Here is a 14,298-nt window from a genome sequence, read left to right as displayed (position 1 = left end):
GTATGTTTCACATCCAATGTTCCACATATGTGCTGCCAGAGCAAATGGTTTCCATCACAACACGAAATGGCTTGGCAGCTGAAATTGTCGTTGGCTGTGGAATTTTGAGCGGCTTGAGTGAGGAGCTCCATGTTAGTTGTGTTTGGGTGCTGAACATGATTGATTCCATCCCACTGGTCTTAAACATCATGGGATCACAAGTGACCAAACCGGGTTTTCTAGATACCTTGGGCGCTGAACTTTTCTTTTTTTTTATATGTTTATTTATTTATTTATTTATTTATTTATTTATTTATTTATTATTTATTTTTTTCACTATTATATTATTTTTATTTTTTAATTATTTTTTATTTAACTTCAGTAATTACAATGTATTATGTGACACAATTACATGGATACATGGGTTCTGCCCACACCTCCCCAAACCCTCCCATCATGGTGGATTCCTCCACCTAGCTGCATAACCACAGCTCAAGTTCACTTGAAATTCCCCCATTGCAAGCATATAGCAAACCTAGAGCGATTAACTTTTCTTTGACTATGGAATTTTGAGCACCTAGAGTGAGGAGCTCCATGTTAGTTGTGTGTGTGTGCTCATCCTGCTTGTTTAAATCACACTGGGCTCCATGTGCATTTGGACCGCAAGTGACCAAACAGGTTTTCGTACATAGCTGTCAGGACAGCTGATGGTATGTGTAGTTCATGAGCCTGGTGTAGTTGTTTTGGCACTGGAAGAGCTGTGCTGCTGCTTTGGGCAGTGGCCATTCACCAGCACACTACCTTCCTTAGGTGTCATATCCAGTTTCAGAAATATGTGCTGCCAGAGCACTTGGTTTCTATGGCAATGGGAAATGGCTTGGGCGATGAACTTGTCTTTGGCTGTGGAGTTTTGAGCGGCTTGGGTGAGCAGCTCCAAGTTAAATTTGTTTAGATGCTCAAGCTGCTAGATTCCATCACACTGGGACCAATTGGCATTGAAGCGCAAGTGAGAAAACAGGGTTTCCTAGAGAGCTGCCAGGACAGCTGATGGCATGTGAAGTTCATGAGCCAGGTGGAGTTGTTTTGGCACTGGAAGAGCTGTGCTGCTGCTTCGGGCAGTGACCGGTCAACACCACACTAGCTAGCCTACGTTTCATATCCACATAGAGAAATATATTGTGCCAGAGCACTTGGTTTCGATGGCAACGGGAAATGCCTTGGGCGCTGAACATGTCTTTGGCTCTGGAGTTTTGATCGCCTTGAGTGAGGAGCTCCACTTTAGATTTGTTTGGGTGCTCTACATGCTTGATTCCATCACACTGGTCTCAATGGGCATTAGACCGCAAGTGACGAAACAGGGTTTCCTAGATAGCTGCCAGAACAGCTGATGGTATGTGAAGTTCATGATGCAGGTGGAATTGTTTTGCAACTGGAAGAGCTGTGTTGCTGCTTCTGGCAGTTGGCATTCACCAAAAAACTGTGTTCTGTGTGTGTCACATCCACTGTTCCACATATGTGCTGCCAGGGCAAATGGTTTCCATCACAACGGGAAATGGCTTGGGTGCTGAACTTGTCCTTGACTGTGGAATTTTTTTTTTCAAAGATTTATTCATTTTATTACAGTCAGATATACACAGAGGAGGAGAGACAGAGAGGAAGATCTTCCGTCTGATGTTTCACTCCCCAAGTGAGCCGCAACGGGCCGATGCGCGCCGATCCGATGCCGGGAACCTGGAACCTCTTCCAGGTCTCCAACGTGGGTGCAGTGTCCCAATGCATTGGGCCGTCCTCAACTGCTTTCCCTGGCCACAAGCAGGGAGCTGGATGGGAAGTGGAGCTGCCGGGATTAGAACCGGCGCCCATATGGGATCCCGGGGCTTTCAAGGCGAGGACTTTAGCTGCTAGACCACGCCGCCGGGCCCTGGCTGTGGAATTTTGAGCGCGTTGTGTGAGGAGCTCCATGTTAGTTGTGTGTGGGTGCTGAACATGATTAATTCCATCCCACAGGTCTTAAACATCATTGAATCACAAGTGACCAAACTGGGTTTCCTAGATAGCTGCCAGGACAGCTGCTGGGATGTGAAGTTCATGAGCCAGATGTAGTTGTTTTGGCACTGGAAGAGCTGTGCTGGTGCTTCGGGCAGTGGCCATTCATCACCACACTTCGTTGCATAGGTGTCACATCCACTTAGAGACATATATGTGCTGCCAGAGCACTTGGTTTCCATGGCAACGGGAAATGGCTTGGGCGTTGAACTTGTCTTTGGCTGTGGAGTTCTGAGCACCTGCCGTGAGGAGCTACACGTTAGTTTTTTTTTTGGTGCTCAACATGCTTTATTCCATCCCACTGGGCTCAATGGGTATTAGACCACAAGTGACCAAACAGAATTTCCTAGATAGCTGCAAAACAGCTGATGGTATGTGAAGTTTATCAGCCAGGTTGAGTTGTTTTGGCACTGGAAGAGCTATGCTGCTGCTTCGGACAGTGGCCAATCACGTCCACAATGTGTTCTGTATGTTTCACATCCACAGTTCCACATATGTGCTGCCAGAGCACTTGGTTTCCATCGCAACGGGAATTGGCTAGGGCGCTGAACTTGTCTTTGGTGATGGTTTTTTGAGCTCCTTGAGTGAGCAGCTCCATGTTAGTTTTGTATGGGTGCTGAATCTGGATGATTCCATCATACTGGGCCCAATGGGCATTTGACCGGAAGTGACCAAACAGGGTTTCCTAAATAGCTGCCAGGAGAGCTGATGGCATGTGAAGTTGATGAGCCCGGCGGAGTTGTTTTGGCACTGGAAGAGCTGTGCTGCTGCTTCGGAGAGTTGAAATTCACCAGCACACTACCTTCCATAGGTGTCATGTCCACTTTGACGAATATATGCTGCCAGAGCCCTTGTTTCCATGGCAACGGGAAATGGCTTGGGCGCTGAACTTGTCTTTGGTGATGGTTTTTGAGTGCCTTGATTGAAGAGCTCCATGTTAGTTTTGTTTCGGTGCTCAAGCTGCTTGATTTCATCGCTCTGGGCTCCACGGGCTTTGGAGCGAATGTTATCAGTGTTTCCTAGATAGCTACCAGGACAGCTGATGGTATGTGAAGTTTATGAGCCAGGTGGAGTTGTTTTGGCACTGGAAGAGCTGTGCTCCTGCTTCGGACAGTTGAAATTCACCAGAACACTACCTTTCCTAGGTGTCATATCCAGTTTCACACATAGGTGCTGCCAGACCACTTGGTTTCCATGGTAACGAAAAATGGCTTGGGCGATGAACTTGTCTTTGGCTGTGGAGTTTTGAGCGCCTTGAGTGAGGAGCTCCATGTTAGTTGTGTTTGGGTGCTCAACATGATTGATTTCATCCCCCTGGTCTCCATGGGCATTGGAGCAGAAATGACCGAACAGTGTTTCCTAGATAGCTGCCAGGACAGCTGATGATGTGTGAAGTTCATGAGCCAGGTGGAGTTGTTTTGGCAGTGGAAGAGCTGTGTTGCTGCTTCTGGCATTGGCCATTCACCACCACGCTACCTTCCTTAGATGTCATATCCATTTTCAGACGTATGTGCTGCCACAACACTTGGTTTCCATGGCAACGGGAAATGGCTTGGGCGCTGAACTTGTCTTTGGCTGTGGAGTATTGAGCGCCTTGAGTGAGGAGCTCCATCTTAATTTGTGTGGGTTCTCAAGCCTCTTGATTCCATCACATTGGGGTAAATAGGCATTTGACCGCAAGTGACCAAACAGGGTTTCCTAGATAGCTGCAAAGACAGCTGATGATGTGAGAAGTTCATGAGCCAGGTATAGTTGTTTTGGCACTGGAAGAGCTGTGCTGCTGCTTTGTTCAGTGGCCATTCACCAGCACACTACCTTCCTTAGGTGTCATATCCAGTTTCAGAAATATGTGCTGCCAGAGCACTTGGTTTCTATTGCAACGACAAATGGCTAGGGTGATGAACTTGTCTTTGGCTGTGGAGTTTTAAGCACCTTTAATCAGGATCTCCATGTTAGTTTTGTGTGGGTCCTCAAGTTGCTTGATTCCATCACAGTGGGCCCGACAGGCATTTGACAGGAAGTGACCAAACAGGGTTTCCTAGATATCTGCCAGGACAGCTGATGGTATGTGAAGTTGATGAGCCAGGTGGAGTTGTTTTGGCACTGGAAGAGCTGTGCTGCTGCTTTGTTCAGTGGCCATTCACCAGCACACTACCTTCCTTAGGTGTCATATCGAGTTTCAGAAATATGTGCTGCCAGATCACTTGTTTTCCATGGCAATTGGAAATGTCTTAGGCCCTGAACTTGTCTTTCGCTGGGGAGTTTTGAGCGCGTTGAGTGAGGAGCTCCATGTTAAATTTGTTTGGGTGCTCAAGCTGCTAGATTCCATCACAATATGACCAATGGGCATTGAAGAGCAAATGACAAAACAGGGTTTCCTAGAGAGCTGCCAGGACAGCTGATGGTATATGAAGTTGATGAGCCAGGTGGAGTTGTTTTGGCACTGGAAGAGCTGTGCTGCTGCTTTGGGCAGTGAACGTTCACCACCACACTAGCTTTCCTACGTTTCATATCCACATAGAGAAATATATTGTGCCAGAGCACTTGGTTTCGATGGCAACGGGAAATGCCTTGGGCGCTGAACATGTCTTTGGCTCTGGAGTTTTGATCGCCTTGAGTGAGGAGCTCCACTTTAGATTTGTTTGGGTGCTCTACATGCTTGATTCCATCACACTGGTCTCAATGGGCATTAGACCGCAAGTGACGAAACAGGGTTTCCTAGATAGCTGCCAGAACAGCTGATGGTATGTGAAGTTCATGATGCAGGTGGAATTGTTTTGCAACTGGAAGAGCTGTGTTGCTGCTTCTGGCAGTTGGCATTCACCAAAAAACTGTTTTCTGTGTGTGTCACATCCACTGTTCCACATATGTGCTGCCAGGGCAAATGGTTTCCATCACAACGGGAAATGGCTTGGGTGCTGAACTTGTCCTTGACTGTGGAATTTTTTTTTTCAAACATTTATTCATTTTATTACAGTCAGATATACACAGAGGAGGAGAGACAGAGAGGAAGATCTTCCGTCCGATGTTTCACTCCCCAAGTGAGCCGCAACGGGCCGATGCGCGCCGATCCGATGCCGGGAACCTGGAACCTCTTCCAGGTCTCCAACGTGGGTGCAGTGTCCCAATGCATTGGGCCGTCCTCAACTGCTTTCCCTGGCCACAAGCAGGGAGCTGGATGGGAAGTGGAGCTGCCGGGATTAGAACCGGCGCCCATATGGGATCCCGGGGCTTTCAAGGCGAGGACTTTAGCTGCTAGACCACGCCGCCGGGCCCTGGCTGTGGAATTTTGAGCGCGTTGTGTGAGGAGCTCCATGTTAGTTGTGTGTGGGTGCTGAACATGATTAATTCCATCCCACAGGTCTTAAACATCATTGAATCACAAGTGACCAAACTGGGTTTCCTAGATAGCTGCCAGGACAGCTGCTGGGATGTGAAGTTCATGAGCCAGATGTAGTTGTTTTGGCACTGGAAGAGCTGTGCTGGTGCTTCGGGCAGTGGCCATTCATCACCACACTTCGTTGCATATGTGTCACATCCACTTAGAGACATATATGTGCTGCCAGAGCACTTGGTTTCCATGGCAACGGGAAATGGCTTGGGCGTTGAACTTGTCTTTGGCTGTGGAGTTCTGAGCACCTGCCGTGAGGAGCTACACGTTAGGTTTTTTTTGGTGCTCAACATGCTTTATTCCATCCCACTGGGCTCAATGGGTATTAGACCACAAGTGACCAAACAGAATTTCCTAGATAGCTGCAAAACAGCTGATGGTATGTGAAGTTTATCAGCCAGGTTGAGTTGTTTTGGCACTGGAAGAGCTATGCTGCTGCTTCGGACAGTGGCCAATCACGTCCACAATGTGTTCTGTATGTTTCACATCCACAGTTCCACATATGTGCTGCCAGAGCACTTGGTTTCCATCGCAACGGGAATTGGCTAGGGCGCTGAACTTGTCTTTGGTGATGGTTTTTTGAGCTCCTTGAGTGAGCAGCTCCATGTTAGTTTTGTATGGGTGCTGAATCTGGATGATTCCATCATACTGGGCCCAATGGGCATTTGACCGGAAGTGACCAAACAGGGTTTCCTAAATAGCTGCCAGGAGAGCTGATGGCATGTGAAGTTGATGAGCCCGGCGGAGTTGTTTTGGCACTGGAAGAGCTGTGCTGCTGCTTCGGAGAGTTGAAATTCACCAGCACACTACCTTCCATAGGTGTCATGTCCACTTTGACGAATATATGCTGCCAGAGCCCTTGTTTCCATGGCAACGGGAAATGGCTTGGGCGCTGAACTTGTCTTTGGTGATGGTTTTTGAGTGCCTTGATTGAAGAGCTCCATGTTAGTTTTGTTTCGGTGCTCAAGCTGCTTGATTTCATCGCTCTGGGCTCCACGGGCTTTGGAGCGAAAGTTATCAGTGTTTCCTAGATAGCTACCAGGACAGCTGATGGTATGTGAAGTTTATGAGCCAGGTGGAGTTGTTTTGGCACTGGAAGAGCTGTGCTCCTGCTTCGGACAGTTGAAATTCACCAGAACACTACCTTTCCTAGGTGTCATATCCAGTTTCACACATAGGTGCTGCCAGACCACTTGGTTTCCATGGCAACGAAAAATGGCTTGGGCGATGAACTTGTCTTTGGCTGTGGAGTTTTGAGCGCCTTGAGTGAGGAGCTCCATGTTAGTTGTGTTTGGGTGCTCAACATGATTGATTTCATCCCCCTGGTCTCCATGGGCATTGGAGCAGAAATGACCGAACAGTGTTTCCTAGATAGCTGCCAGGACAGCTGATGATGTGTGAAGTTCATGAGCCAGGTGGAGTTGTTTTGGCAGTGGAAGAGCTGTGTTGCTGCTTCTGGCATTGGCCATTCACCACCACGCTACCTTCCTTAGATGTCATATCCATTTTCAGACGTATGTGCTGCCACAACACTTGGTTTCCATGGCAACGGGAAATGGCTTGGGCGCTGAACTTGTCTTTGGCTGTGGAGTATTGAGCGCCTTGAGTGAGGAGCTCCATCTTAATTTGTGTGGGTTCTCAAGCCTCTTGATTCCATCACATTGGGGTAAATAGGCATTTGACCGCAAGTGACCAAACAGGGTTTCCTAGATAGCTGTAAAGACAGCTGATGGTGTGAGAAGTTCATGAGCCAGGTATAGTTGTTTTGGCACTGGAAGAGCTGTGCTGCTGCTTTGTTCAGTGGCCATTCACCAGCACTCTACCTTCCTTAGGTGTCATATCCAGTTTCAGAAATATGTGCTGCCAGAGCACTTGGTTTCTATTGCAACGACAAATGGCTAGGGCGATGAACTTGTCTTTGGCTGTGGAGTTTTAAGCACCTTTAATCAGGATCTCCATGTTAGTTTTGTGTGGGTCCTCAAGTTGCTTGATTCCATCACAGTGGGCCCGACAGGCATTTGACAGGAAGTGACCAAACAGGGTTTCCTAGATATCTGCCAGGACATCTGATGGTATGTGAAGTTGATGAGCCAGGTGGAGTTGTTTTGGCACTGGAAGAGCTGTGCTGCTGCTTTGTTCAGTGGCCATTCACCAGCACACTACCTTCCTTAGGTGTCATATCGAGTTTCAGAAATATGTGCTGCCAGATCACTTGTTTTCCATGGCAATTGGAAATGTCTTAGGCCCTGAACTTGTCTTTCGCTGGGGAGTTTTGAGCGCGTTGAGTGAGGAGCTCCATGTTAAATTTGTTTGGGTGCTCAAGCTGCTAGATTCCATCACAATATGACCAATGGGCATTGAAGAGCAAATGACAAAACAGGGTTTCCTAGAGAGCTGCCAGGACAGCTGATGGTATATGAAGTTGATGAGCCAGGTGGAGTTGTTTTGGCACTGGAAGAGCTGTGCTGCTGCTTTGGGCAGTGAACGTTCACCACCACACTAGCTTTCCTACGTTTCATATCCACATAGAGAAATATATTGTGCCAGAGCACTTGGTTTCGATGGCAACGGGAATTGGCTTGGGCGCTGAACTTGTCTTTGGCTGTGGAGTTTTGAGCGCCTTGAGTGAGGAGCTCCATGTTAGCTGTTTGTGTGTGATCATCACACTTCTTTAAATCACGCTGGGCTCCATGAGCATTTGACCGCAAGTGACCAAACAGGGTTTTCTAAATAGCTGCCAAAAAGCTGATGGTATGTGAAGTTCATGAGCCAGCTGGAGTTGTTTTGGCACTGGAAGAGCTGTGTTGCTGCTTCAAACAGTTGAAACTCACCACCACACTATCTTCCTCTGGTGTCATATCTACATTCCCACATATGTGCTACCAGAGCACTTGGTTTATATGGAAACTGGAAATGGCTTACTCGATGAGCTTGTCTTTGGTGATGGAGTTTTGAGCGACTTGAATGAGCAGCTCCACGTTAGTTGTGTTTGGGTGCTCAACATGCTTTTTTGCATCACACAGGGCTCAATGGACACTAGACCGCAAGTGACCAAACAGGGTTTCCTAGATAGCTGCCAGGACAGCTGATGGTATGTGAAGTTCAGCAGACAGGTGGAGTTGTTTTGGATCTGGAAGAGCTTTGCTGCTGTTTCGGGCAGTGACCGTGCCCAACCAAACTCTGTACTGTATTGGTCACTTCCACTGTTCCACATATGTGCTGCCAGAGCACTTGGTTTCCATGGCAACGGGAAATGGATTGAGCGCTGAACTTGTCTTTGACTGTGGTGTTTTGAGCGCATTGAGTGAGGTGCTCCATGTTGGTTGTGTGTGTGTGATCATCCTGCTTGTTTAAATCATGCTGGTCTCCATGGGCATTTGAACCAGAAGTGACCAAACAGGGTTTCCTAGATAGCTGCCAGGACAGCTGATGGTATATGAAGTTGATGAGCCAGGTGGAGTTGCTTTGGCATTGAAGGAGCTGTGTTGCTGCTTCGGGCTTTGGCCATTCACCACCACACTATGTTCTCGAGGTGTCACATCCTCTGTTCCACATATGTGCTTCCAGAGCACTTGGTTTCCATGGCAACGAGAAATGGCTTTGGCGCTGAACTTGTCTTTGGCTGTGGAGTTTTGAGCGCCTTGAGTGAGGAGCTCCATGTTAGTTGTGTGTGTTTAATCATCCTGCTTGTTTAAATCACACTGGGCTCCATGAGCATTTCGACTGCAAGTGACAAGACATGGTTTCCTAGATAGCTGACAGGACAGCTGATGGTATGTGAAGTTGATGTGCCAGGTGGAGTTGATTTGCACTGGAAAAGCTGTGCTGCTGCTTCGGGCAGTGACAGTTCACCTCGAAACTGTGTTCTGTGTGTGTCACATCCACTGTTCAACATATGTGCTGCAGAGCACTTGGTTTCCATGGCAACGGGAAATGGATTGGGCGCTGAAATTGTCTTTGGCTCTGGAATTTTGAGCACACTGAGTGAGGAGCTCCATGTTAGTTATGTGTGCATGCTCAACATGCTTGATTCCATCACACATCGCTCAAAGGGCATTGGACTGCTTGTGACCAAACAGGGTTTCCTAGATAGCTGCCAGGAAAGCTGATGGTATGCGAAGTTCATGAGGCTGGTGGAGTTGTTTTGGCACTGGAAGAGCTGAGTTGCTACTTCGGGCAGTGGCCATTTACCACCACAATACCTTCCCTAATTGTCACATCAACTTTCACACATATGTGCTGCCAGCGCACTTGCTTTCCATGGCAACGGGAAATGGCTTGGGACCTGAACTTGTCTTTGGCTGTGGAATTTTGTGCGCCTTGAGAGAGGAGCTCCATGTAACTTCTGTGTGCGTGCTCAACATGCTTGATTCAATCCCACGGGTCTCAAAGGCATTTGGATCGCAAGTGACCAAACAGGGTTTCCTAAATAGCTGCAGGACACGTGATGGCATGTGAAGTTGATGAGCAGACAGGTGGAGTTCTTTTGGCACTGGAAGAGCTGTGCTGCTGCTTCGGACAGTTGCCATTCACCACCACATTGTATTGTCTATATGTCACATCCACTGTTCCAGATATGTGCTGCCAGAGCACTTGGTTTCCATGGCAACGGAAAATGGCTTGGGCGCTGAACTTGTCTTTGGCTGTGGAGTTTTGAGCGCATTTAGTGAGGAGCTCAATGTTAATTGTGTGTGTGTCATCATCCGGCTTGTTTAAATCACACTGGTCTCCACGGGCATTTGGACTGCAAGTGACCAAACATGGTTTCCTACATAGCTGCGAGGACAGGTGATGGTATGTGAAGTTGATGAGCCAGGTGGAGTTGTTTTGGCACTGGAAGTGCTGTGATGCTGCTTCGGTCAATGACCATTCACCTCAACACTACCTTCCATAGGTGTCATATCTACTTACACACATATGTGCTGCCAGAGCAATTGCTTTCCATGGCAAAGGGAAATGGCTTGGGCGCTGAACTTGTCTTTGGCTGTGGAGTTTTGAGCGCCTTGAGTGAGGAGCTCCATATTAGTTGTGTATGTGTGATCATCCTGCTTGTTTAAATCACACTGGGCTCCATGGGCATTTCGACTGCAAGACCAGACAGGTTTTCCTAGATAGCTGCCAGTACATCTGATGGTATTTGAAGTTGATGAGCCAGGTGGATTTGGTTTGGCACTGCAAGAGCTATGATGCTGCTTCGGACAGTGACCTCCACCACCACAATGTGTTCTCTATGTGTCACATCCACTCTTCCACATATGTGCTGCCAGAGCACTTGGAATCCATGACAACGGGAAATGTCTTAGGTGTTGAACTTGTCTTTGGTTGTCAGGTTTGAGCTCCTTGAGGGAGCAGCTCCATGTTATTTGTGTGTGTGTGTGATCATCCTGCTTGTTTAAATCACCCTGGGCTCCATGGGCATTTGCACCGCATGTGACCAAACAGGGTTTCCTAGATAGCTGCCAGGACAGCTGATGGTATGTGAAGTTCATGAGGTAGGTGGAGTTGTTTTGGCACTGGAAGAGCTGTGCTGCTGCTTCGGGCAGTGACCATTCACCAGCACACCCCCTTCCTTATGTGTAATATCCACTTAGAGACATATATATGTTGCCAGAGCACTTGGTTTCCATGGCAACGGGAAATGGCGTGGGCGATGAACTTGTCTTTGGTTGTGGAGTTTTGAGCGCCTTGAGTGAGGAGCTCCATGTTAATTGTGTTTGGGTGCTCAACCTGCTTCATTCCATCACATTGCGCTCAACGGGCATTTGACGAGGTTTGACCAAACAGGGTTTCCTAGATAGCTGCCAGGACAGCTGATGATATGTGAAGTTCATGAGCCAGGTGGAGTTGTTTTGGCACTGGAAGAGCTGTGTTACTGCTTCGGGCAGTAGCCATTCACCACCACATTTTATTGTCTATGTGTCACATCCTCTGTTCCACATGTGCTGCCTGTGTACTTTGTTTCCATGGCAACGGGAAATGGCTTGGGCGATGAACTTGTCTTTGGCTGATGAGTTTTGAGCGCCTTGAGTGAGGAGCTCCATGTTAGTTGTGTGTGTGTGATCATCCTGCTTGTTTAAATCACACTAGGCTCCAGGGGCATTGCGACTGCAAGTGACCAGACAGGGTTTCCTAGATACCTGCCAGGACAGCTGATGGCATGTGAAGTTCCTAAACCAGGTGGAGTTGTTTTGGCACTGGAAGAGCTGTGCTGCCGCTTCGGGCAATTGCCATTCACCACGAAACTGTGTTCTGTATGTGTCGCATCCACTGTTCCACATATGTGGTGCCAAAGCACTTGGTTTCCATGGCAACGAACAATGGCTGGGGCGCTGAACTTGTTTTTGGCTGTGGAGTGATGAGCACCTTGAGTGAGGAGCTCCATGTTAGTCTTATTTGGTTGCTCCATATGCCTGATTGCAACACACCTGGCTCAATTGGCATTTAGAGCGGACGTGACCAAACTTGGTTTCCTTGATACCTGCCAGGATAGCTGATGGTATGTGAAGTTCATGAGTCAGGTGGAGGTGTTTTGGCACTGGAAGAGCTGTGCTGCTGCTTCGGGCAGTTGCATTCACCACCACCCTACTTTTGCTAGGTGTCATATCCACTTTCAGACATATGTGCTGCCAGAGCACTTGGTTTCCATGGCAACGAGTAATGCCTTAGGCGATGAACTTGTCTTTGGCTGTGGATTTTTGAGCGCCTTGACTGAGCAGCTCTATGTTACTTTTGTATGGGTGCTCAAGCTGCTTGATTAAATCACACTGGGACAAACGGGCATTGGAGAGCAAGTGACCAAACAGGGTTTCCTAGATAGCTGCCAGGACAGCTGATGGTATGTGAAGTTCCTAAACCAGGTGGAGTTGTTTTGGCACTGGAAGAGCTGTGCTGCTGTTTCGGGCAGTGGCCATTCACCATCACACTACCTTCCATAGGTTTCATATCCACTGTTTCACATATGTGCTGCCAGAACACGTTTCCATGGAAACGGGAAATGGTTTGGGTGATGAAACTGTCTTTTCCAATGGGGTTATGAACGCCTTGAGTGGGCAGCTCCATGTTAGTTTTTTTTGGGTGCCCAAGCTCCTTGTTTCCATCGCACTGAGCCCAATGGGCATTATACCAGAAGTGACCAAACCGAGTTTCCTAGATAGCTGCCAGGACAGCTGATGATATGTGAAGTTCCTGAGCCAGGAGAAGTTGTTTTGGCACTGGAAGAGCTGTTCTGCTGCTTCGGACAGTTATAATTCACCACCACACTACCTTCCTTAAGGGGGCCTATCAACTTTCACACAAATGTTCTGCCAGAGCACTTGGTTTCCATGGCAAAGGGAAATGGCTTGGGCGCTGAACTTGTCTTTGGTTGTGGAGTTTTGAGTGTATTTGAGTGAGGAGCTACATGTTAGTTTTGTTTGGGTTCTCAACATGCTTGATTTCATCCCACTGGTCTTAAAGGGCATTTGACCGGAAGTGACAAAACAGAGTCTCCTACATAGCTGCCAGGACAGCTGATGCTATGTGAAGTTGATGAGCCAGGTGGAGTTGTTTTGGCACTGGAAGAGCTGTGCTGCTGCTTCGAGCAGTTGCCATTCACCACCAAACTGTGCTCTCTATGTGTCACATCCACTGTTCCACATATGTGCTGCCAGAGCACTTGGTTTCCATTTCAATGGGAAATTGCTTGGGCGCTGAACTTGTTTTTTGCAATGGAGTTTTGAGCGCCTTGAGTGAGCAGCTACATGATAGTTGTGTTTGAGTGCTCAACATGCTTGATTCTATTCCGCTGGTCTTAAAGGGCGTTGGACCGGAAGTGACCAAACAGTATTTTCTAGATAGCTGCCAGGACAGTTCATGAGCCAGGTGGAGTTTTTTGGCACTGGAAGAGCTGTGTTGCTGCTTCGGGCAGTTGTCATTCTTCAGAGAACATACATTCCCTTGATGTGACATTCAGTGTTCCACATATGTGCTGCCAGAGCACTTGGTTTGTATGGCAATGGGAAATGTCTTGGGCGCTGAAGTTTTTTTGGCTGTGGAGTTTTGAGCGCCCGTAGTGAGGGTTCCATGTCAGTTTTTTGTGGGTGCTAGAGCTGCTTGATTCCATCCCCCTGGGCTCAATGGGCATTGGAGCGCAAGTGACCAGTCAGGGTTTCCTAGATAGCTGCCAGGACAGCTGATGGTATGTGAAGTTCATGAGTCAGGTGGAGTTGTTTTGGCACTGGAAGAGCTGTGCTGCCGCTTCGTTCAGTGGCCATTCACCACGAAACTGTGTTCTGTATGTGTCGCATCCACTGTTCCACATATGTGGTGCCAAAGCACTTGGTTTCCATGACAACGAACAACAGCTTGGGCGCTGAACTTATCTTTGGCTGTGGAATTTTGAGTTCTTGAGGGAGAACCTCCATGTTAGCTTGGTTTCAGTGCTCAATATTGTTGATTCCATCCCACCGGTCTCAATGGGCATTGGAGCGCAAGTGACAAAACATGCTTTCCTAGATAGGTGCCAGAACAGCTGATGGCATGTGAAGTTGTTAGTTTTTTAGGGAGGCACAACCTGGTTGATTCCATCACACTGGGCTCAATGGGCATCGGAGCGGAAGTGACCAAACTTGGTTTCCTTGATACCTGCCAGGATAGCTGATGGTACGTGAAGTTCATGAGCCAGGTGGAGTTGTTTTGGCACTGGAAGAGCTGTGCTGCTGCTTCGGGCAGTTGCATTCACCACCACCCTACTTTTGCTAGGTGTCATATCCAGTTTCAGACATATGTGCTGCCAGAGCACTTGGGTTCCATGGCAACGAGTAATGCGTTAGGCGATGAACTTGTCTTTGGCTGTGGATTTTTGAGCGCCTTGACTGAGCAGCTCTATGTTACTTTTGTATGGG

This window comes from Ochotona princeps, chromosome Y (genome assembly GCF_030435755.1).
Source record: "Ochotona princeps isolate mOchPri1 chromosome Y, mOchPri1.hap1, whole genome shotgun sequence".
Taxonomy (NCBI): Eukaryota; Metazoa; Chordata; class Mammalia; order Lagomorpha; family Ochotonidae; genus Ochotona; species Ochotona princeps.
The sequence above is the reverse complement of the archived record's forward strand: the minus strand, read 5'-3'. Positions refer to the sequence as shown.